At 45.9% G+C, this 24223-nt stretch overlaps 1 pseudogene across 1 annotated transcript in view; it reads left to right on the top strand.

The window, feature by feature from the left end:
- LOC106589866 (RNA binding protein fox-1 homolog 3-like) overlaps positions 1-24223 on the top strand; it is a 919181-nt pseudogene that overhangs the window by 877522 nt on the left and 17436 nt on the right. Inside the window, exon 11 of the transcript XR_014383051.1 lies at positions 713-766. The product of XR_014383051.1 is annotated as an RNA binding protein fox-1 homolog 3-like (transcript). The remainder of the gene's footprint in view (positions 1-712; positions 767-24223) is intronic.

Raw genomic sequence — 24223 nt, 5'->3', positions numbered from 1 at the left:
CTCCTTTCCCATCATCATGTCTCTCCTCCTATCCCATCATCACGTCTCTCTTCCTATCCAATCATCATGTCTCTCCTCCTATCCCATCACATCTCTCCTCTTATCCCATCATCATGTTTCTTCTCCTCTCCCATCGTCATCTCTCTCCTCTCTTCCTATCCAATCATCTTGTCTCTCCTCCTATTCCATCATCACATCTCTCCTCCAATCCCATCATCATGTCTCTCCTCTCCTCCTATTCCATCATCACATCTCTCCTCCAATCCCATCATCATGTCTCGCCTCTCCTCCTATCCCGTCATCACATCTCTCCTCCTATCCCATTCTCATGTCTCTCATCCTATCCCATCATCATGTCTCTCCTCCTATCCCATCATCATGTCTCTCCTCCTATCCCATCATCATGTCTCTCCTCTCCTCCTATCCCATCATCGTGCGTTGTGAAATTTAAAATTTATGTTCGATTGAGCTGACATATGCAGCATTTCCAGTTAATGAAGTAATGGCGAACGCTGGAACATAGTTATTACATTTTCATTTCAATCCAGACCTTAGTCTAAGTGAATTGGATGCTAAGCTAAAGTCAGTCTAAGTGAATAGGATTCTAAACTAACTTCAGTCTAAGTGAATGGGATGCTAAGCTAACGTCTGTCTAAGTGAAATGGATGCTAATCTAACATGAATCTACCTCTCCCTTGTGTGTTTTCTGTAGGCTGGAAGCTGAACCCCATGGTGGGAGCTGTCTATGGCCCTGAATTGTATGCAGGTAAAACTACACTGATACATACGACACAACAATGCAAGCCATCGCTATCACAGTTCATCTTCACCTGAACGTCGGTCTGGCCAACATTATAATATAAAGTATCAGACTCAAGCCACAACAGTCTCCCTCATTCTGCACAGATCTCTCTCTCTCTCTCTCTCTCTCTCTCTCTCTCTCTCTCTCTTTCTCTCTCTCTCTCTCTCTCTCTCTCTCTCTCTCTCTGCATGCTGGGAATTGTTTGAGCGAGTGCTAAGTGCGAGCGTTGTGTAGAGTTAGATATCCTGGGTTTTCTTTCGGTTTTCCTTTTCTTGGTGATATCCTTTTTCTTCTATGCATGATTAAGTTTATTATATTTATTTTTTTGTTGTGGTAGAATTAAGTATATTGTTTTTCGTGTCGAAATTACCCTGACTTTGGCAGGGATGGTGACCCGAATGGTGATGCCGTCCCTGTCACTTCGGCACGGCTTTAGGTGTGTTACAGAAGCAACTGTCACGGTGGATGAGTTTTTGGTCGCCGTAGGAGAAAAGGTAGGCTATGAGAATGTTGCTTACGCGTCACGGATTAATAAAGTGGTGGTGGTATTTATTAAAGAAGAGCGTCTTGTTGATCGTATGGTTGAGCAAGGCGTACTTCTTAAAGGAATGTTTATTCAAGTTACGCTGCTTTTTTCTCCGTCAACAAGGGTAACGATTTCAAATGTACCGCCGTTTATTCCCAATGAGCTATTGGAGCGCGAATTATTGCGGTTTGGGAAGTTTGCAAGTTCAATTAAGATTGTCCCGTTGGGTTGCAAACACCCGGCATTGAAACAGGTTATGTCGTTTCGGCGACAGGTGTTTATGTTTTTGGATTCACCGGAGCAGACTTTGGAGTTATCGTTTAAAGTCAAGTATGACATCAGACTGTAGATGGCTTATGCTAGTACGGGTAGTCAATGGTGTTTTGAGTGTGGGGATGTTGCCCATAAGCAACATTCTTGCCCAAAAAGGGAGAAGGGAGAGGGAGGGGTGCAGGTGGTCATCGTAACACCTGGGCCCACTGATGTAGGGAGAGGTGGGCCGACAGTGGTAGAGCAGTCACTAGAACCTGTTGCTGAGAAACAAGTTGTCCGTGTTGAGGGTACGGAGTTGCAACTTGTACCAGAGGGAAATGTTATGCAGCAGAAAAATATTGTTGTAGAAGGTAAGGACGTATCTGAAGAGCCATTTCCTCAGACTGGTGAGGAGTTGCACACTACTAGTAATGGGGTACAGGAGGGGGTTCATGTGGAGCTAGTCTCCCAGGAAGTGGAGGAGATGTCCACTACTAGTAATGGGGTACAGGTGGGGCTAGTCTCCCAGGTAGTGGAGGAGATGTCCACTACCAGTAATGGGGTACAGGTGGGGCTAGTCTCCCAGGTAGTGGAGGAGATGTCCACTACTAGTAATGGGGTTCAGGTGGGGCTAGTCTCCCAGGTAGTGGAGGAGATGTCCACTACTAGTAATGGGGTTCAGGTGGGGCTAGTCTCCCAGGTAGTGGAGGAGATGTCCACTACTAGTAATGGGGTTCAGGTGGAGCTAGTCTCCCAGGTAGTGGAGGAGATGTCCACTACTAGTAATGGGGTTCAGGTGGAGGAGATGTACACTACTAGTAATGGGGTACAGGTAGAGCTAGTCTCCCAGTTAGTGGAGGAGATGTCCACTACTAGTAATGGGGTTCAGTTGTGGCTAGTCTCCCAGGTAGTGGAGGAGATGTCCACTACTAGTAATGGGGTACATGTAGAGCTAGTCTCCCAGGTAGTGGAGGAGATTTCCACTACTAGTAATGGGGTTCATGTAGAGCTAGTCTCCCAGGTAGTGGAGGAGATGTCCACTACTAGTAATGGGGTTCAGGTGGGGCTAGTCTCCCAGGTAGTGGAGGAGATGTCCACTACTAGTAATGGGGTACAGGTGGGGCTAGTCTCCCAGGTAGTGGAGGAGATGTCCACTACTAGTAATGGGGTTCAGGTGGAGGAGATGTCCACTACTAGTAATGGGGTACAGGTAGAGATAGTCTCCCAGGTAGTGGAGGAGATGTCCACTACTAGTAATGGGGTTCAGGTGGGGCTAGTCTCCCAGGTAGTGGAGGAGATGTCCACTAATAGTAATGGGGTTCAGGTGGGGCTAGTCTCCCAGGTAGTGGAGGAGATGTCCACTACTAGTAATGGGGTTCAGGTGGGGCTAGTCTCCCAGGTAGTGGAGGAGATGTCCTCTACTAGTAATTGGGTACAGGTACAGCTAGTCTCCCAGGTAGTGGAGGAGATGCCCGGTACGAGTATTGGGGTGCAAGTGGGGAGTGTTGAAAGGGATGTGGTAGAGGGGAGTCAGGGGTCTGTGGCCTCAGTTGAGGAGGATCAGGAGAAGGATATGGATATCTCTCCTGATTCGATAGCAGCTGGTGAGGACTCAATTTACAATCTAGAGGAGGTAAATGGGTTTCTGGATCAGACTTTTGGGAAATCTGTCAAATTGGCAGATGTTTTTGATGTTATTAAGTTTGTGAGGTCAGCTGTGATGTTACAGAAGACAGTGGAGTTAGACCAGTTGAGTGAGAAGAAGTGGTTTCGCTTGAGAAAATGTGTTACTGCTGTCACAGCAGCAAAAGGTAGTGGGAAATATGGTCAAATTAAAACAATGATGATGATCATGGGTGTTTTTTTCTCTTTGTCTGGTTTCTCTGTGGATTCTTCTGCTTTTCCTTTCTCTTTTCTATATGGAGGTACTAAGGGTAGGTTCTCTCAATATTAATGGAGGAAGGGACAGGAAGAAGAGGGCTTGGGCATTAGAAGTAATAAAACAGAAAAGGCTTAATGTAGTTTTTCTACAGGAGACACATAGCGATGAGGCTAATGAGGTTGACTGGGGTATGTGGTGGGAGGGGCAGCATATACTCAGTCATGGTACTAATTTCAGTGCTGGGGTGGCAATTTTGTTTTCCACAGGCTTAGGGGTGACTGTGGTATCTACAACAGAGATTGTCAATGGTCGGGTTTTATTGGTCAAGGCGGATGTTATGTTTTTTTTATGTTTATGCTCCTAATGAGGGTACAGAGCATATTGTTGGTTTTGATAAAATAAAGGAAACCTTAAGACAGTGTGACCAAGAGGGGTGTATGGTTTTAGGGGGGGACTGGAACTGTACAGTGGATTTTACTGTTGATCGCACTGCTGAAGAACCTCACCTGCGGTCAGAAACTTGTCTGTCTGGTTTATTAACTGAGTTTGAGCTTTCTGATGTGTGGAGAGTAAGGAATGCAAAAGTTAGGCAGTACACACGGCTAAAAGTTAATGAAGGTCGTGTCAGTGCAGCAAGGTTAGACAGTTTGTATGTTTCTGAGCACTACTGTAGTAGGATTGGAAGGTGTGATATTACTCCTGTGGGTTTCTCTCCATATTGTTACTGTTGATGTTCACTTGTCCTGTCCACGAAAGTCATCATCTTACTGGTATTTTAATGTTAAATTGTTACATGATGTCATGTTTTGTGAAAGGTTTTTGTTGTTTTGGGAAAAATGGAGGTTACAAAAGGGAATTTTGAGTCCTTCAGACAATGGTGGGAGGTTGGGAAAGCCCAAATACGATTCTTTTGTCAACAGTATACTGCTCTGTCACGTATTGAAGCTAAAGAGACTATCAGGGCCCTTGAACAGGACATGAAATCTATTGAATTGAAGCTGCTCACTCAGAACGACCCTGGACTAGTCATGAACTTACAGGACAAGAGACATGAACTGAGGTCGTTTCTACATGAAAGAGTGAAGGGTGCCTTGATTAGGTCTCGTTTCGCTTCCCTCAAGGATATGGATGCTCCTAGCGCTTTTTTTTAAATTAACCTAGGACAGTCGACATTACAACGTAAACAGATGGTCTGCCTTCGTCTCCCTGATGGGAAGGTGACCACAGATGACAGTGAAATGCGTCAACAAGCCGTGGATTTCTACTCTGCACTCTATAAGGTGGAGGATTGTGACTCTCTGTGTACTGAACAGTTGCTACACGGTCTTCCTCAATTGGGACCTGAGCAGAGAGTTGCTTTGGACTCTGATATTACTCTGCAAGAGCTGTCCACAGCAGTTATGCAGCTCTCAACAGGCCGAGCCCCTGGCATTGATGGTTTACCATCTGAGTTTTATAAGCACTTTTGGGGGTCTATTGGGGAGGATTTTTATGAAGTGGTGTGTGAATCCTTTCATGAGGGTTCTCTTCCTGTATCCTGTCAACGTGCAGTGCTTTCACTGTTGCCAAAAAAGGGATTTGGCTCATAAAAAATTGGAGACCTGTTGCTTTGCTGTGTGCAGAATATACAATTGTGTCTAAATGTCTCTCAAACAGATTGAAAGAGTATCTGGGATTGTTGGTCCACAAGGACCAGTCTTACTGTGTACCTGACCGCTCTATTGTTGACAACTTGTTTCTAATAAGAGATGTTTTAGACATTTGTAAACTGTCTGGTGTAAATGTGTGTTTACTTTCTTTGGATCAGACTGTCAAGGTGGAAATGGGTGCTACCCCAACTGTCTTATAGGGGAAGGGTACTGGTAGCTAATAATCTTGCTGCCTCTACCCTGTGGCACAGACTAATGATTTTACAGCCACCTGTCTGATACAAGAGCTTCAGAGGACCCTTGTCAATTTCTTCTGGTCTGGACAACACTGGATTAAAGCTGCAGCCCTGTACCTGCCACTGCACGAGGGTGGGCAAAGTCTGGTGGACATTTCATCCAGGATCATGGCATTCCGGCTTCAAGCAGCCCAGGGACTGTTGTTGTACAGTGACGGTTCTAGCTGGGTCGACACAGCCGACACATTGATGAGGAGAGCAGGCTGTTTGGGCTTAGATAAGCACCTTTTCCTCTTAAAGCTGGAGGGGGGTGATTTGCCTGGCCTGACTCCATTTTATGAGTCTGTTATGCAGGCTTGGAGAGTTCTTGTCAAGTCCTGTAAGGCCTGCACGCTACCAGGGATGTGGCTTTTCGAAGAGCCTCTTTATTACAACACTGCCATCCAGTCCCGTGCTCTGGGTTCAGCCAGCCTACGTTCATGTCTGTTAGGTGTGGGGTGTACCAAGCTGGGTCATCTGATGAGGAGCAGGAGCAGATCGTTGGAGGAGCTGGGAGAAAGAGCGGGAATCTGATCATCTCACCTACTGAGGAAGGTCGTCGCTGAGGTCTGTGACTCCTTGCCAGTACTCCATCTGCAGTATGTGACTGGCACTTCCAATTCTGATTGGTGGAAGGAGGGTCTGGATTATGAGTTTCCTGCACTGATTGTCAGTGCTGCGGCAGGGGCATTCGAGGAGGACGTGGGGATGCAGCTTTCATTCGATACCCCGGAGCTGGGGGAGTTCAAGGAGGTGGGAAAGAAAGCCATGTACAGAATGTGTAAAAGTGTCTTCCATCTTCCCTGGAAGGGGTAAAATCGACGAGGTGGGCGGGTGTGCTTGGTCCAGGTGCATCCCCAAAAGGCTGTTGGCGATCACTATACAAACTGCCTATTGAAAAGAGGACAGCTGACCTCCAATGGAGGATAATATATGGAGCTATAGCCACCAATATGCATCTGGTACACTTGGACCCTACTGTTGGGGAGGGGTGTCCATTTTGTGCTGAGTCTGAAACTCTGGCACATCTGTTTTTACAGTGTCCCAGGTTGGTCGGGATGATTGACCTGATCACTAGCTGGTTCTCAGCTCTGGGAGAGGTTCTCTCTTCCCAACTGTTTATATTTGGGCTAAAGCACAGGTTTAGTCAAAAGGGTGTAGTTGTGTTGCTTAATTTTGTGATAGGGGCAGCTAAATTAGCGATATGGAAGACCCAAAAGAACAGTATTCGGGAACAGGGGTCTGTGGATGTGGTGGGAATGCTGGAGGGAATGTTGGCAGCGAGACTGAGGGTTGAGTTTGCCTATTATAAACTGGTCAACAATATTCATTTGTTTATGAGTATATGGGGTATTCAGAGGCTGTTGTGTTTAGTTACTGTGGAGGAGGATTTGGAGATGTGTTTTTAATTGATGTGTAACTATGGTTTTGTATGAGTATTTATTGTGTTGTGGGCTCCCAGACCCAATAAAGATTATTTAAAACTCTCTCTCTCTCTCTCTCTCTCTCTCTCTCTCTCTCTCTCTCTCTCTCTCTCTCTCTCTCTCTCTCTCTCTCTCTCTCTCTCTCTCTCTCTCTCTCTCTCCACATATATATATATAAGCCGGTATGTATGTGGTGTTGTGTATTCATTTGTGCATGTGGATACGTGCGTGCTCACGTGTGTGCCTATTTGTGTGTGTGTACATGCTCCTTTCATTTAGAGGAAGTGCTGTGACTGTCTGCGGACTTTAACACCTCTCCATCTTGCTCATTAGACTGAAATCTGTTCATTCCAAGACAGCTTTACTGCCAAGCTCTAAATAACAGCCATCCATCTATTTTATTTCTCCTCCCCTCCCCCCTCCCCTCTCCCCTCATCCACTCCCCTTTCCTCCCCCCTCATCCACTCCCTCACGATCCTGAACCCTAATATATTGAGTTGTCTTAAACATGCCAGTAAAGTTTGCCAAGCCTAAACGACGCCATATGCCTCTGCAAGTCCCATGTGGCAGCCATGGTGGAGGGTTGTGTGTGTGTGTGTTGGGGTGTGTGTGTGTGTGTGTTGGTGTGTGTGCGTGCAAGTGCGTACCATTCCTACCACAAGAAGCAGTCGCAATATCACAGGAAAATAAATCCTAGCAAAACAACCTCTATACCTCCCTCGCTTCTCCCATCCTCTCTTCCCTCCCTTCTTCCCTCCACTACTCCTCTTCCTCCCTCCTTTTCTTTCAAAATATGAACAATTAAATATTCCTGTAGCGGAAGTGTTGGGTCTGGATTTCTTCTGGAATAATTAGAGCTGCGTTTAATCTACTTTGGGAGGGAATAGAGCGAGATGTAACGGCCATTAATCACTCTTTATCAGTGCGGCGTTCCGAGCGAGGATCAGCGGAATTGGAGCCCATAAATGATGTGTGTGTGACAGAACACTCCGTCTCCATTCCTGTGGTTCGGCTACAGGTTTATTGTGTTCAAATCCCTTTCAGAAAGAATGACAGATGAGAGTTAGGGAGAGAGAGGCAGAGAGAGAGCAAGAGAGAGGAGAGAGAGAGCGGATGATAATAAATGCAGAGCAGAATTAGGCCGATAACTGCTAATTATCAAAATCCAGAAAAGAGCCGTTAAATTCTATAACCACCTAAAAGGAAGCGATTCCCAAATCTTCCATAACAAAGCCATCACCTACAGAGAGATGAACCTGGAGAAGAGGTCCCCTAAGCAAGCTGGTCCTGGTGGCTCTGTTCCCAAACACAAACAGACAACACAGAGCCCCAGGACAGCAACACAATTAGACCCAACCAAATCATGACAAAACAGAAAGATAATTACTTGACACATTGGAAAACAAAAAAACAGAGCAAACTAGAATGCTATTTGGCCCTAAACAGAAAGTACACAGAATACTTGACCACTGTGACTGACCCAAACCTAAGAAAAGCTTTGACTATGTACAAACTCAGGGAGCATAGCCTTGCTATTGAGAAAGGTTGCCGTAGGCAGACCTGGCTCTCAAGAGAAGACAGTCTATGTCCACACTGCCCACAAAATGAGGTGGTAACTGAACTGCACTTCCTAATCTCCTGCCCAATGTATGACCATATTAGAGACACATATTTCCCTCAGATTACACAAACCCTAAAGGATTTGAAAACAAACCCAGTTTTGATAAACTCCCATATCTATTGGGGGAAATACCACAGTGTGGTTTCACAGCAGCAAGCTGTGTGACCTGTTGCCTCAAGAAAAGGATGACAAGTGAAGAACAAACAACATTGTAAATACAACCCATACAGTGGCTTGCATAAGTATTCATCCCCTTGGCATTTTTCCTATTATGTTTTTTATTGTGGAACAAACAAGAAATAAGACCAAAAAAAACTTTAGAGTGCATAACAATTCACCCCCCCAAAATCAATACTTTGTAGAGCCACCTTTTGCAGCAATTACAGCTGCAAGTCTCTTGGGGTATGTCTCTATAAGCTTGGCACATCTAGCCACTGGGATGTTTGCCCATTCTTCAAGGCAAAACTGCTCCATCTCCTTCAAGTTGGATGGGTTCCGCTGATGTACAGCAATCTTTAAGTCATACCACAGATTCTCAATTGGATTGAGGTCTGGGCTTTGACTAGGCCATTCCAAGACATTTAAATGTTTCCTCTTGAACCACTCGAGTGTTGCTTTAGCAGTATGTTTAGGGTCATTGTCCTGCTGGAAGGTGAACCTCCACCCAAGTCTCAAATCTCTGGAAGACTGACACAGGTTTCCCGCAAGAATATCCCTGTATTTAGCGCCATCCATCATTCCTTCAATTCTGACCAGTTTACCAGTCCCTGCCGATGAAAAACATCCCCACAGAATGATGCTGCCACCCCCATGCTTTACTGTGGGGATGATTTTCTCGGGGTGATGAAAGGTGTTGGGTTTGCGCCAGACATAGCTGTAACGGACGTCATATGAAGGGGACCAAGGCGCAGCGTGTTGAGTGCTCATCGTAAATTTTAATGAAAATTGAACACTGAATACAAATAAACAAAAATGACAGCCAACAGTTCCGTCAGGTTAATCTAACAAAATAGAAAACAACTACCCACAAAACACAATAGAAAAAACCCCAACTTAAATATGATCTCCAATTAGAGACAACGCAAACCAGCTGCCTCTAATTGGAGATCATCCCAAAACTCCAACATAGAAATATAAAAACAAGAACTAAACATAGAAACAAAAAACATAGAATGCCCACCCATATCACACCCTGACCTAACTAAACAGAGAAAAAACAGCTCTCTTAGGTCAGAGCGTGACAATAGCGTTTTCCTTGATGGCCAAAAATCTAAATTTTTGTCTCATCTGACCAGAGTACCTTTTTCCATATGTTTGGGGAGTCTCCCACAAGCCTTTTGGCGAACACCAAATGTGTTTGCTTATTCTTTTCTTTAAGCAATGGCTTTTTTCTGGCCACTCTTCCGTAAAGCCCAGCTCTGTGGAGTGTACGGCTTAAAGTGGTCCTATGCACAGATACTCCAATCTCCGCTGTGGAGCTTTGCAGCTCCTTCAGGGTTACCTTTGGTCTCCTTGTTGCCTCTCTGATTAATGCCGTCCTTGAGTTTTGGTGGGTGGCCCTCTCTTGGCAGGTTTATTGTGGTGCAATATTCTTTACATTTTTTAATAACGGATTTAATAGTGTTCCGTGGGATGTTCAAAGTTTGGGATAGTTCTTTATAACCCAACCCTGATCTGTACTTCTCCACAACTTTGTTCCTGACCTGTTTGGAGAGCTCCTTGGTCTTCATGGTGCCGCTTGCTTAGTGGTGCCCCTTGCTTAGTGGTGTTGCAGACTCTGGGGCCTTTCAGAACAGGTGTATATATACTGAGATCATGTGACAGATCATGTGACACTTAAATAAAGTCCACCTGTGTGCAATCTAACTAATTATGTGACATCTGAAGGTAATTGGTTGCACCAGATCTTATTTAGGGGCTTCAAAGCAAAGGCGGTGAATACAAATGCATGTACCACTTTTCAGTTTTTTATTTTAAACAAGTTCATTTTTGATTTCACTTCACCAATTTAGACTATTTTGTGTATGTCCATTACATGAAATCCAAATAAAAATCTATTTAAATTACAGGTTGTAATGCAACAAAATAGGAAAAACGCCAAGGGGGATGAATACTTTTGCAAGGCACTGTATTTATGTTTTTTTATTTTCCCTTTTGTACTTTAACTATTTGCACATAATATGACATTTGAAATGTCTTTATTCTTTTGGAACTTTTGTGTAATGTTTACTGTTCATTTTTATTGTTTATTTCACTTTTGTTTATTATCTACTTCACTTCCTACTTCACTTCCTTTAGCAATGTTTCCCATGCCAATAAAGCCTATGAATTGAAATTGAGAGTGGAGAGAGAGTGAGAGTGAGTGACAGAGAGAGAACGAGAGAGAGCAGCTGGTTAAATACACGTGACACAGACACACACACAAACAAGCATAGACATATGCATTCACACACATGGATGCCAGGTGAGAATGACCACTTGGTTCTTTACCTTTTCCACACTGATGTAGGGTTGAACAGAGAGGCACTTCATTATTTAATCACTGTGCCTTTTTGAGGGTGTGTGTGTCTGCACTTATGTGTGTATGTGTGTGTGTGTCCAGGACCACGGTGTGTGTATGTGTGTGTGTGTCCAGGACCACGGTGTGTGTATGTGTGTGTGTGTCCAGGACCACGGTGTGTGTATGTGTGTGTGTGTCCAGGACCACGGTGTGTGTGTGTGTGTGTGTGTGTGTGTGTGTGTGTGTGTGTGTGTGTGTGTGTGTGTGTGTGTGTGTGTGTGTGTGTGTGTGTGTGTGACTGAGTGGAGTAGACTGTGTGGGTATGAAGGACAATGAGGGACATGCAATAGTGATTGATTGACTATGTCTGAGTGTATGTAGAGAGGGTGTGTGTGTGTGTGTGGTGTGTGTGTGTGTGTGTGTGTGTGTGTGTGCACGGTGTGTGTGTGTGCACGGTGTGTGTGTGTGTGTGCACGGTGTGTGTGTGTGTGCACAGTGTGTGAGTGTGTGCGTGTGTGTGTGTGTGTGCACGGTGTGTGTGTGTGTGCACAGTGTGTGAGTGTGTGCGTGTGTGTGTGTGTGTGCACGGTGTGTGGTGTGTGTGCACGGTGTGTGAGTGTGTGCACGGTGTGTGAGTGTGTGTGTGTGTGTGTGTGCCGGTGTGTGTGTGTGCACGGTGTGTGAGCGTGTGCACGGTGTGTGAGTGTGTGCACGGTGTGTGTGTGTGTGTGTGTGTGTGTGTGTGTGTGTGTGTGTGTGTGTGTGTGTGTGTGTGTGTGTGTGTGTGTGTGTGTGTGTGTGTGTGCACGGTGTGTGTGCACGGTGTGTGTGTCCTAGTCTGAGTATATACATACAGATTAGCAGCAGAACACAACAAATAAGATTAAAATGCAAAGGGAAATAACAAGGGGATTGGCCCAGAGCTTTTTAACATATGCTGACAACATGTGCAGGTTGGAAGGGGGACATTAGTTTGACTCCGGAGTGTCTCACTCTGCCATGATTTGATTGGTCCAAAAACGCAGACGAGGTCACTCTCAGTTGCTGACCCCGCCTTTTATTGCTAAATCAAGTTAAGGTGTTTAAAAAACAAGAACCCATTCATTTCCCCTGTGTGTGTCCTGTGTGTGTGTGTGTGTGTGTGTGTGTGTGTGTGTGTGTGTGTGTGTGTGTGTGTGTGTGTGTGTGTGTGTGTGTGTGTGTGTGTGTGTGTGTGTGTGTGTGTGGTGTGTGTGTGTGTGTGTGTGTGGTGTCCTGTGTGTGTGTCCTGTGTGTGTGGTGTCCTATGTGTATGGTGTCCTCTGTGTGTGGTGTCCTGTGTGTGTGGTGTCCTGTGTGTGTGGTGTCCTGTGTGTGTGGCCTCTGTGTGTGGTGTCCTGTGTGTGTGGTGTCCTGTGTGTGTGGCCTCTGTGTGTGGTGTCCTGTGTGTGTGGTGTCCTGTGTGTGTGGCCTCTGTGTGTGGTGTCCTGTGTGTGTGGTGTCCTCTGTGTGTGGTGTCCTGTGTGTGTGGTGTGCTCTGTGTGTGGTGTCCTGTGTGTGTGGTGTGCTCTGTGTGTGGTGTCCTGTGTGTGTGGTGTGCTCTGTGTGTGGTGTCCTGTGTGTGTGGTGTGCTCTGTGTGTGGTGTCCTTGCAACACCTGGGTTGTGGGTTCGATTCCCATGGGGGGACTAGAACGAAAAAGTAAACAAATGTATGCACACTACTGTAAGTTGCTCTGCATAAGAGGCTTTTTTAATTGTCTGAGGCTTAATTAAGCATGATCAGGAGCTAACACTCTGTCACTGTCCCCGAGAACACACACACACACACACACACACACACACACACACACACACACACACAAGGTAGACAGGCTATATATGGGAGTCTGAAGGCATCTGTATAGGAGACGTCTTCCAGTACGACTAAGACCGATGAGGAAGCAGTCTGCTGGTAGTGGCAGAAAGCCATGGCCATGTTTCCCAAATGCTGTTTCCCAAATGGCACCCTATTCCCTTTATAGTGCACTTTCTTTGGCCATAGGGGACGAGGGTGCCATTTTGGACATACCCACGGTCTGAAGATTGAGACTGGAGTTAATGTTTAATGTTTAGTCAACTATACACACATTAACACTTCCACACAAAAAAACACCTTACATGCATACAACACACTCACACCTCGAAAAGTTCAGGATGTTACTGAGATACTGGAACTGCCTGGCACCGGCCGATCATACCACGCTCAAAGTCACTTAGGTCACTCGTTTCGACCGTTCTAACGTTCAATCAAACAGTGGTTGAATGCCTTGATGTCAGTCTGCCTGCTTTATATAGCAAGCCACGACCACCTGAATCACTGTCTGTAGGAACGAACCATTTTTGTGAACGATGGTGTACCTAATAGACTGGCCATTGAGTATACGTCATGCCCCACATAATGCAAACACACACATAACGATACACACACACACACACATATATAATGAACACACAAACACACAATGTATACACACATACTTCTACCTCTAATAATGCATATATGAGGACAAAGAAGTATGGTAAAATAGGGTCATAATATCAGATATGGAGGTGGATTTGGGAGAAATTGATATTTTTCTTGCGCTATGTCACTATAGCAACAATATAGTGTACATGCCCGGCATGTTAGCGTTGTCATATCAACGGTTAGAAGGAGGAAGTCAAGGTGTTCTACTGTACAGCAGCAAAGGAAGAAAAATGAGTTATCTATATCTCATCGTCCCCATTATAAGTCTCCAGGGAAGAACATCGTCTTGACAACAACACCATTAAAACCTCTTTTGGGCTAGATGTTCTGCTAGCGCCATAACCTTGACAACATCCGGTGAAATTCAAAATACAAAATTCGTAATATTAAACATTCATGAAAATACAAGTGTCTTACATCGTTTAAAAACTTAACTTCTTGTTAATCCAGCCGCTTTGTCAGATTTTAAAAAAGCTTTACGGTGAAAGCATACCATGTGATTATCTGAGGAAAGCGCCCCACGTACAAAAGCATTACAAACATTTTCCAAACAAGCAGAGGCGTCACGAAAGTCAGAAATAGCGATAAAATAAATCACTTATCTTTGTTTGCAATCCCAAGAGTCCAAGCTACATAACAAATGGTTGTTTTGTTCGATAAAGTCCTTCTTTATATCGCAAAAAATGCAGTTTAGTTGGCGCGCTTGATTCAGTAATCCACCGGTTTCCCTCATTCAAAATGCATACAATTGAATCCCAAAAGTTACCAATAATCTTCGTCCAAACAAGTCAAACAACGTTTCTAATCAATCCTCAGGTACCCTAATATGTAAATAAATGATCAAATTTAAGACGGAGAATAGTATATTCATTACCGGAGATAAATAACGAAGTGTGCGCTCTCACCGGAACGCGCTACAAACACTACAAATTCTAGCTTATTTTTCAAAAAACAAGCCTGAAACTCTTTCTAAAGACTGTTGACATCTACTGGAAGCCCTAGGAACTGCAATCTGGGAGGTATTCCATTGATTTTCCCATAGACAGACATTACAATGAGTGGTGAGCTCAACAACAACAAAAAATGCCGGATGGATTCACCCCTGGTTTTCGCCTGCTATACTCACAGACAGTATTTTAACAGTTTTAGAAACTTTAGAGTGTTTTCTATCCAATTATATGCATATCCTAGCTTCTGGGCCTGAGTAACAGGCAGTTTACTTTGGGCACCTCAGTCATCCAAACTTCCGAATACTGCCCCCTATCCCTAAGAAGTTATTAATACTGACATCCACTACCACAAAGCTGTATTCCCACTACTACAACTTATTTCACAACCAGAAATACTTCAAGACCACCAAGCATACACATTGTCTTTAGGAAATGTGATTTTCTGGTTGTTCTGTTCCTGCTCCTCAGAACACTGCCTGTTCAAACCCTCCTTGGGTTACTCCTCACAACACTGCCTGTTCAAACCCTCCTTGGGTTACTCCTCAGAACACTGCCTGTTCAAACCCTCCTTGGGTTACTCCTCAGAACACTGCCTGTTCAAACCCTCCTTGGGTTACTCCTCAGAACACTGCCTGTTCAAACCCTCCTTGGGTTACTCCTCACAACACTGCCTGTTCAAACCCTCCTTGGGTTACTCCTCAGAACACTGCCTGTTCAAACCCTCCTTGGGTTACTCCTCACAACACTGCCTGTTCAAACCCTCCTTGGGTTACTCCTCAGAACACTGCCTGTTCAAACCCTCCTTGGGTTACTCCTCAGAACACTGCCTGTTCAAGCCCTCCTTGGGTTACTCCTCAGAACACTGCCTGTTCAAACCCTCCTTGGGTTACTCCTCAGAACACTGCCTGTTCAAGCCCTCCTTGGGTTACTCCTCAGAACACTGCCTGTTCAAACCCTCCTTGGGTTACTCCTCAGAACACTGCCTGTTCAAACCCTCCTTGGGTTACTCCTCAGAACACTGCCTGTTCAAACCCTCCTTGGGTTACTCCTCACAACACTGCCTGTTCAAACCCTCCTTGGGTTACTCCTCAGAACACTGCCTGTTCAAACCCTCCTTGGGTTACTCCTCAGAACACTGCCTGTTCAAACCCTCCTTGGGTTACTCCTCAGAACACTGCCTGTTCAAACCCTCCTTGGGTTACTCCTCAGAACACTGCCTGTTCAAACCCTCCTTGGGTTACTCCTCAGAACACTGCCTGTTCAAACCCTCCTTGGGTTACTCCTCAGAACACTGCCTGTTCAAACCCTCCTTGGGTTACTCCTCAGAACACTGCCTGTTCAAACCCTCCTTGGGTTACTCCTCAGAACACTGCCTGTTCAAACCCTCCTTGGGTTACTCCTCAAATTGGCTGCAATAGTTTATCATTCTGACTTGTTGTTTTTAGTCTGTTTCTGCCCAAGACTAAGATGAGAGAGGAGGAACCGCTGATCTGTATGCAGGCCATTGTGGGTCATTATGAACTGGCCGTGTGTGTGTGTGTGTGTGTGTGTGTGTGTGTGTGTGTGTGTGTGTGTGTGTGTAATTATGGACTAGCCCTGTGTGTGTGAAGGCTGTGCTCACGTGTTGATTGAAGGTTAAAGAGGGACCTTCGGCTTGGCAAACGCTTAGACTCCCGTCCTCACTGGTGTGTGTGCGTACTGGCAACCCATCCAACCCTCACTCCCCTCGGCAGACTCTGCAACCCCTGCCGACCCTGGGCTGTCCCCTCCCAGTGTGTGTGTCTGCTGCTCCAAATAATACACTCCATCTGCTTCCTGACCCCACTGCCAGAACACTGGGTCTCTCTCCAACTCTCTCAACTAGGCACAGAGTGTGTTTTGTGTCACCTCCACCACTCTCTTTAACTCCCTTCAGTCTGTCTATCCTTAGATCTCCATCTCTCTTTATTTCACTCCAACATATCCCTTTCTCCTTTTTTTCTTTTTTTCTTTCTTTCTTTCTTTCTTTCTTTCTTTCTTTCTTTCTTTCTTTCTTTCTTTCTTTCTTTCTTTCTTTCTTTTTTCTTTTTTGTTTCTCTTTGTCTAGTTCTCTCTCTCTGTCTAGTTTCCTCTCTCTGTCTAGTTACCTCTATCTCTGTCTAGTTCCCTCTCTCTGTCTAGTCCCCTCTCTCTGTCTAGTTACCTCTGTCTGTCTAGTTCCCTCTCTCTGTCTAGTCCCATCTCTCTGTCTAATTCCCTCTCTGTCTAGTTCCTTCTCTCTGTCTAATTCCCTCTCTCTGTCTTGTTCCCTCTCTCTCTCTAGTTCCCTCTCTCTCTGTCTAGTTCCCTCTCTCTGTCTAGTTCCCTCTGTCTAGTTCTCTCTCTCTGTCTAGTTCTCTCTCTCTGTCTAGTTCTCTCTCTCTCTGTCTAGTTCTCTCTCTGTGTCTAGTTCCCTCTGTCTAGTTCCCTCTCTCTCTCTGTCTAGTTCCCTCTGTCTAGTTCCCTCTCTCTCTGTCTAGTTCCCTCTGTCTAGTTCCCTCTGTCTAGTTCCCTCTCTCTCTGTCTAGTTCCCTCTCTCTCTCTGTCTAGTTCTCTCTCTCTCTGTCTAGATCCCTCTGTCTAGTTCTCTCTCTCTGTCTAGTTCTATCTCTCTGTCTAGTTTCCTCTCTATATATCTAGTTCCCTGTCTCTCTCCGTCTAGTTCCCTCTCTCTCTCTCTCTGTCTAGTTTCCTCTCTCTCTCTGTCTAGTTCCCTCTCTCTGTCTAGTTCCCTCTCTCTCTCTGTCAAGTTTCCTCTCTCTCTCTCTAGTTCCCTCTCTCTGTCTAGTTTCCTCTCTCTCTGTCTAGTTCTCTCTCTCTCTCTAGTTCCCTCTCTCTGTCTAGTTTCCTCTCTCTCTGTCTAGTTCCCTCTCTCTCTCTGTCTAGTTCTCTCTCTCTCTCTAGTTCCCTCTCTCTGTCTAGTTTCCTCTCTCTCTGTCTAGTTCCCTCTCTCTCTCTGTCTAGTTTCCTCTCTCTCTGTCTAGTTCCCTCTCTCTCTCTGTCTAGTTCTCTCTCTCTGTATAGTTCCCTCTCTCTCTCAGTCTAGTTCCCTCTCTCTCTCTCTCTGTCTAGATCCCTCTGTCTAGTTCTCTTTCTCTGTCTAGTTCTCTCTCTCTATATCTAGTTCCCTGTCTCTCTCCGTCTAGTTCCCTCTCTCTCTGTCTAGTTTCCTCTCTCTCTCTCTGTCTAGTTCCCTCTCTCTATCTAGTTCCCTCTATCTCTCTGTCTAGTTCCCTCTCTCTCTCTGTCTAGTTACCTCTGTCTGTCTAGTTCCCTCTCTCTGTCTAGTCCCCTCTCTCTGTCTAATTCCCTCTCTGTCTAGTTCCTTCTCTCTGTCTAATTCCCTCTCTCTGTCTTGTTCCCTCTCTCTCTCTAGTTCCCTCTCTCTCTGTCTAGTTCCCTCTCTCTATCTAGTTCCCTCTATCTCTCTGTCTAGTTCCCTCTCTCTCTCTGTCTAGTTACCTCTGTCTGTCTAGTTCCCTCTCTCTGTCTAGTCCCCTCTCTCTGTCTAATTCCCTCTCTGTCTAGTTCCTTCTCTCTGTCTAATTCCCTCTCTCTGTCTTGTTCCCTCTCTCTCTCTAGTTCCCTCTCTCTCTGTCTAGTTCCCTCTCTCTGTCTAGTTCCCTCTGTCTAGTTCTCTCTCTCTGTCTAGTTCTCTCTCTCTGTCTAGTTCTCTCTCTCTCTGTCTAGTTCTCTCTCTGTGTCTAGTTCCCTCTGTCTAGTTCCCTCTCTCTCTCTGTCTAGTTCCCTCTGTCTAGTTCCCTCTCTCTCTGTCTAGTTCTCTCTGTCTAGTTCCTTCTGTCTAGTTCCCTCTCTCTCTGTCTAGTTCCCTCTCTCTCTGTCTAGTTCCCTCTCTGTCTAGTTCCCTCTGTCTAGTTCCCTCTCTCTGTCTAGTTCCCTCTCTCTCTCTGTCAAGTTTCCTCTCTCTCTCTCTAGTTCCCTCTCTCTGTCTAGTTTCCTCTCTCTCTGTCTAGTTCTCTCTCTCTCTCTAGTTCCCTCTCTCTGTCTAGTTTCCTCTCTCTCTGTCTAGTTCCCTCTCTCTCTCTGTGTAGTTTCCTCTCTCTCTGTATAGTTCCCTCTCTCTCTCAGTCTAGTTCCCTCTCTCTCTCTCTCTGTCTAGATCCCTCTGTCTAGTTCTCTTTCTCTGTCTAGTTCTCTCTCTATATATCTAGTTCCCTGTCTCTCTCCGTCTAGTTCCCTCTCTCTCTGTCTAGTTTCCTCTCTCTCTCTCTGTCTAGTTCCCTCTCTCTATCTAGTTCCCTCTATCTCTCTGTCTAGTTCCCTCTCTCTCTCTGTCAAGTTTCCTCTCTCTCTGTCTAGTTCCCTCTCTCTATCTGTCTAGTTTCCTCTCTCTCTGTCTAGTTCTCTCTAGTTCCCTCTCTCTGTCTAGTTTCCTCTCTCTCTGTCTAGTTCCCTCTCTCTCTCTGTCTAGTTTCCTCTCTCTCTGTATAGTTCCCTCTCTCTCTCTGTCTAGTTCCCTCTCTTTCTGTCTAGTTCCCTCTGTCTAGTTCCCTCTCTCTGTCTAGTTCTCTCTCTCACTCTCTCTCTCTCTCTCTGTCTAGTTCCCTCTCTCTGTCTAGTTCTCTCTCTCACTCTCTCTCTCTCTCTCTGTCTAGTTCCCTCTCTCTGTCTAGTTCTCTCTCTCTCTCTCTCTCTCTCTCTCTCTCTCTCTGTCTAGTTTCCTATCTCTCTGTCTAGTTCCCTCTCTGTCTAGTTCCCTCTCTCACTCTCTCTCTCTCTCTCTGTCTAGTTCCCTCTCTCTGTCTAGTTCTCTCACTCTCTCTCTAGTTCCCTCTCTCTGTCTAGTTCTCTCTCTCTCTCTCTCTCTCTGTCTAGTTCCCTCTCTCTGTCTAGTTCTCTCTCTCTCTCTCTCTCTCTCTCTCTCTCTCTCTCTCTCTGTCTAGTTTCCTCTGTCTAGTTCTCTCTCTCTGTCTAGTTCTCTCTCTCTGTCTAGTTCCCTCTCTCTGTCTAGTTCCCTCTCTCTGTCAAGTTCTCTCTCTCTCTCTCTCTGTCTAGTTCCCTCTCTCTCTCTCTGTCTAGTTCCCTATCTCTCTCTCTGTCTAGTTCCCTCTCTCTCTCTCTGTCTAGTTCCCTCTCTCTCTCCGTCTAGTTCCCTCTCTCTCTGTTTAGTTCCCTCTCTCTCTGTCTAGTTCCCTCTCTCTCTGTCTAGTTCCCTCTCTGTCTAGTTCCCTCTGTCTAGTTCCCTCTGTCTAGTTCCCTCTCTCTGTGTAGTTCTCTCTCTCTCTCTCTCTCTCTCTCTCTCTCTCTCTCTCTCTCTCTCTCTCTCTCTCTCTCTCTCTCTCTGTCTAGTTCCCTCTCTCTGTCTAGTTCTCTCTCTCACTCTCTCTCTCTCTCTGTCTAGTTCTCTCTCTCTGTCTAGTTCTCTCTCTCTCTCTCTCTCTCTCTCTCTCTCTCTCTCTCTCTCTCTGTCTAGTTTCCTATCTCTCTGTCTAGTTCCCTCTCTGTCTAGTTCCCTCTCTCACTCTCTCTCTCTCTCTCTGTCTAGTTCCCTCTCTCTGTCTAGTTCTCTCACTCTCTGTCTAGTTCCCTCTCTCTGTCTAGCTCTCTCTCTCTCTCTCTCTCTCTCTCTCTCTCTCTCTCTCTCTCTCTCTCTCTCTCTCTCTCTCTCTCTTCTCTCTCTCTCTCTCTCTCTCTCTCTCTGTCTAGTTCCCTCTCTCTGTCTAGTTCTCTCTCTCTCTCTCTCTCTCTCTCTCTGTCTAGTTCCCTCTGTCTAGTACTCTCTCTCTGTCTAGTTCTCTCTCTCTGTCTAGTTCCCTCTCTCTGTCTAGTTCCTTCTCTCTGTCTAGTTCTCTCTCTCTCTGTCAAGTTCTCTCTCTCTCTCTCTCTGTCTAGTTCCCTCTCTCTCTCTCTGTCTAGTTCCCTCTCTCTCTCTCTGTCTAGTTCCCTATCTCTCTCTCTGTCTAGTTCCCTCTCTCTCTCCGTCTAGTTCCCCCTCTCTCTGTTTAGTTCCCTCTCTCTTCGTCTAGTTCCCTCTCTCTCTCTCTCTGTCTAGTTCCCTATCTCTCTCTCTGTCTATTTCCCTCTCTCTCTCCGTCTAGTTCCCCCTCTCTCTGTTTAGTTCCCTCTCTCTCTGTCTAGTTCCCTCTGTCTAGTTCCCTCTCTCTCTGTCTAGTTCCCTCTCTCTCTGTCTAGTTCCCTCTCTCTCTGTCTAGTTCGCTCTCTGTCTAGTTCCCTCTGTCTAGTTCCCTCTGTCTAGTTCCATCTCTCTCTGTCTAGTTCCCTCTCTCTCTGTCTAGTTCCCTCTGTCTAGTTCCCTCACTCTGTCTAGTTCTCTCTCTCAATCTCTCTCTCTCTCTCTCCGTCTAGTTCCCTCTCTCTGTCTAGTTCTCTCTCTCTGTCTAGTTCTCTCTCTGTGTCTTGTTCCCTCTCTCTCTCTCTCTCTCTCTCTCTCTCTCTCTCTCTCTGTCTAGTTTCCTCTCTCTGTCTAGTTACCTCTATCTCTGTCTTGTTCCCTCTCTCTGTCTTGTTCCCTCTCTCTGTCTAATTCCCTCTCTCTGTCTTGTTCCCTCTCTCTGTCTTGTCCCCTCTCTCTGTCTAGTTCCCTCTCTGTCTAGTTCCCTCTCTCTGTCTAGTTCCCTCTCTCTATCTAGTTACATCTCTCTGTCTAGTTCTCTCTCTCTGTCCAGTTCCCTCTCTGTCTAGTTCCCTCTCTCTGTCTAGTTCTCTCTCTCTCTCTCTGTCTAGTTCCCTCTCTCTGTCTAGTTCTCTCTGTCTAGTTCTCTCTCTCTGTCTAGTTCTCTCTCTCTCTGTCTAGTTCTCTCTCTCTGTCTAGTTCTCTCTCTCTCTGTCTAGTTCTCTCTCTTTCTCTGTCTAGTTCTCTCTCTCTGTCTAGTTCTCTCTCTCTCTGTCTAGTTCTCTCTCCCTCTGTCTAGTTCCCTCTGTCTAGTTCCCTCTCTCTCTGTCTAGTTCCCTCTGTCTAGTTCCCTCTGTCTAGTTCCCTCTGTCTAGTTCCCTCTCTCTCTGTCTAGTTCCCTCTCTCTCTCTCTCTGTCTAGATCCCTCTGTCTAGTTCTCTCTCTCTGTCTAGTTCTCTCTCTCTGTCTAGTTTCCTCTCTCTATATCTAGTTCCCTGTCTATCTCTGTCTAGTTCCCTCTCTCTCTCTCTCTGTCTAGTTTCCTCTCTCTCTCTCTGTCTAGTTCCCTCTCTCTATCTAGTTCCCTCTATCTCTCTGTCTAGTTCCCTCTCTCTCTCTGTCAAGTTTCCTCTCTCTCTCTGTCTAGTTCCCTCTCTCTCTGTGTAGTTCCCTCTGTCTACTTCCCTCTCTCTGTCTAGTTCTCTCTCTCTCTCTATCTCTCTCTGTCTAGTTTCCTATCTCTCTGTCTAGTTCCCTCTCTGTCTAGTTCCCTCTCTCACTCTCTCTCTCTCTCTCTCTCTCTCTCTCTGTCTAGTTCCCTCTCTCTGTCTAGTTCTCTCACTCTCTCTCTCTGTCTAGTTCCCTCTCTCTGTCTAGTTCTCTCTCTCTCTCTCTCTCTCTCTCTCTCTCTCTCTCCTCTCTCTCTCTCTCTCTCTCTGTCTAGTTCCCTCTCTCTGTCTAGTTCTTTCTCTCTCTCTCTCTCTCTCTCTCTCTGTCTAGTTCTCTCTCTCTGTCTAGTTCTGTCTCTCTGTCTAGTTCCCTCTCTCTGTCTAGTTCCCTCTCTCTGTCTAGTTCTCTGTCTCTCTCTGTCAAGTTCTCTCTCTCTCTCTCTCTGTCTAGTTCCCTCTCTCTCCGTCTAGTTCCCTCTCTCTCTCTCTGTCTAGTTCCCTATCTCGCTCTCTGTCTATTTCCCTCTCTCTCTCTCTGTCTAGTTCCCTCTCTCTCTCCGTCTAGTTCCCTCTCTCTCTGTTTAGTTCCCTCTCTCTCTCTGTCTAGTTCCCTCTCTCTCTGTCTAGTTCCCTCTCTCTCTCTGTCTAGTTCCCTCTCTCTCTCTGTCTAGTTCCCTCTCTGTTTAGTTCCCTCTCCCTCTGTTTAGTTCCCTCTCTCTCTCTGTCTATTTCCCTCTCTCTCTCTGTTTAGTTCCCTCTCTCTCTCTGTTTACTTCCCTCTCTCTCTCTGTTTAGTTCCCTCTCTCTCTCTGTCTAGTTCCCTCTCTGTTTAGTTCCCTCTCCCTCTGTTTAGTTCCCTCTCTCTCTCTGTCTATTTCCCTCTCTCTCTCTGTTTAGTTCCCTGTCTCTCTCTGTTTACTTCCCTCTCTCTCTCTGTTTAGTTCCTTCTCTCTCTCTGTCTAGTTCCCTCTCTCTCTCAGTCTAGTTCCCTCTCTGTCTGTTTAGTTCCCTCTCTCTCTGTTTAGTTCCCTCTCTCTCTCTGTCTATTTCCCTCTCTCTCTCAGTCTAGTTCCCCCTCTCTCTCTGTTTAGTTCCCTCTCTCTCTCTGTCTATTTCCCTCTCTCTCTCAGTCTAGTTCCCTCTCTCTCTCAGTCTAGTTCCCTCTCTGTCTGTTTAGTTCCCTCTCTCTCTGTTTAGTTCCCTCTCTCTCTCTGTCTATTTCCCTCTCTCTCTCTGATTAGTTCCCTCTCTCTCTCTGTCTAGTTCCCTTTCTCTTTCTGTCTAGTTCCTTCTCTCTTTCTGTCTAGTTCCCTCTCTCTCTCCGTCTAGTTGCCTCTCTCTCTGTCTAGTTCCCTCTCTCTCTGTTTAGTTCCCTCTCTCTCTGTTTAGTTCCCTCTCTCTCTGTTTAGTTCCCTCTCTCTCTCCGTCTAGTTGCCTCTCTCTCTGTCTAGTTCCCTCTCTCTGTTTAGTTCCCTCTCTCTCTGTTTAGTTCCCTCTCTCTCTGTCTAGTTCCCTCTCTCTCTGTCTAGTTCCCTCTCTCTCTGTTTAGTTCCCTCTCTCTCTGTCTAGTTCCCTCTCTCTCTCTCTGTCTAGTTCCCTCTCTCTCTGTTTAGTTCCCTCTCTCTCTGTTTAGTTCCCTCTCTCTCTGTCTAGTTCCCTCTCTCTCTCTCTGTCTAGTTCCCTCTCTCTCTCTGTCTAGTTCCCTCTCTCTCTGTCTAGTTCCCTCTGTCTAGTTCCCTCTCTCTGTCTAGTTCTCTCTCTCACTCTCTCTCTGTCTAGTTCCCTCTCTCTGTCTAGTTCTCTCTCTCTCTCTCTCTCTCTCTCTGTCTAGTTCCCTCTCTCTGTCTAGTTCTCTCTCTCTCTCTTTCTCTCTCTCTCTCTCTCTCTCTCTCTCTCTCTGTCTAGTTCCCTCTCTCTGTCTAGTTCTCTCTCTCTCTCTCTCTCTCTCTCTCTCTCTCTCTCTCTCTCTCTCTCTCTCTCTCTCTCTCTCTCTCTGTCTAGTTCCCTCTGTCTAGTTCTCTCTCTCTGTCTACTTCTCTCTCTCTCTGTCTAGTTCCCTCTGTCTAGTTCTCTCTCTCTGTCTACTTCTCTCTCTCTCTGTCTAGTTCCCTCTCTCTGTCTAGTTCTCTCTTTTTCTCTCTCTCTCTGTCAAGTTCTCTCTCTCTCTCTCTCTGTCTAGTTCCCTCTCTCTCTCCGTCTAGTTCCCTCTCTCTCTCTCTCCCCATGTGGCTCAGTTGGTAGAGCATGGTGTTTGCAATGCCAGGGTTGTGGGTTCGATTCCCACGGGGGACCAGTACGGAAAGAAAAAAAAAATTGTATGAAATGTATGCATTCACTACTGTAAGTCTGCTAAATGACTAAAATGTAAATGTAAAAATGTAGTTCCCTATCTCTCTCTCTGTCTAGTTCCCTCTCTCTCTCCTTCTAGTTCCCTCTCTCTCTGTTTAGTTCCCTCTCTCTCTCTGTCTAGTTCCCTCTCTCTCTGTCTAGTTCCCTCTCTCTCTCTGTCTAGTTCCCTCTCTGTTTAGTTCCCTCTCTCTCTGTTTAGTTCCCTCTCTCTCTCTGTGTATTTCC

Source organism: Salmo salar, chromosome 28, assembly GCF_965601325.2.
Source record: "Salmo salar chromosome 28, fSalSal1, whole genome shotgun sequence".
NCBI classification, from domain to species: Eukaryota; Metazoa; Chordata; class Actinopteri; order Salmoniformes; family Salmonidae; genus Salmo; species Salmo salar.
The sequence above is the reverse complement of the archived record's forward strand: the minus strand, read 5'-3'. Positions and strand labels throughout refer to the sequence as shown.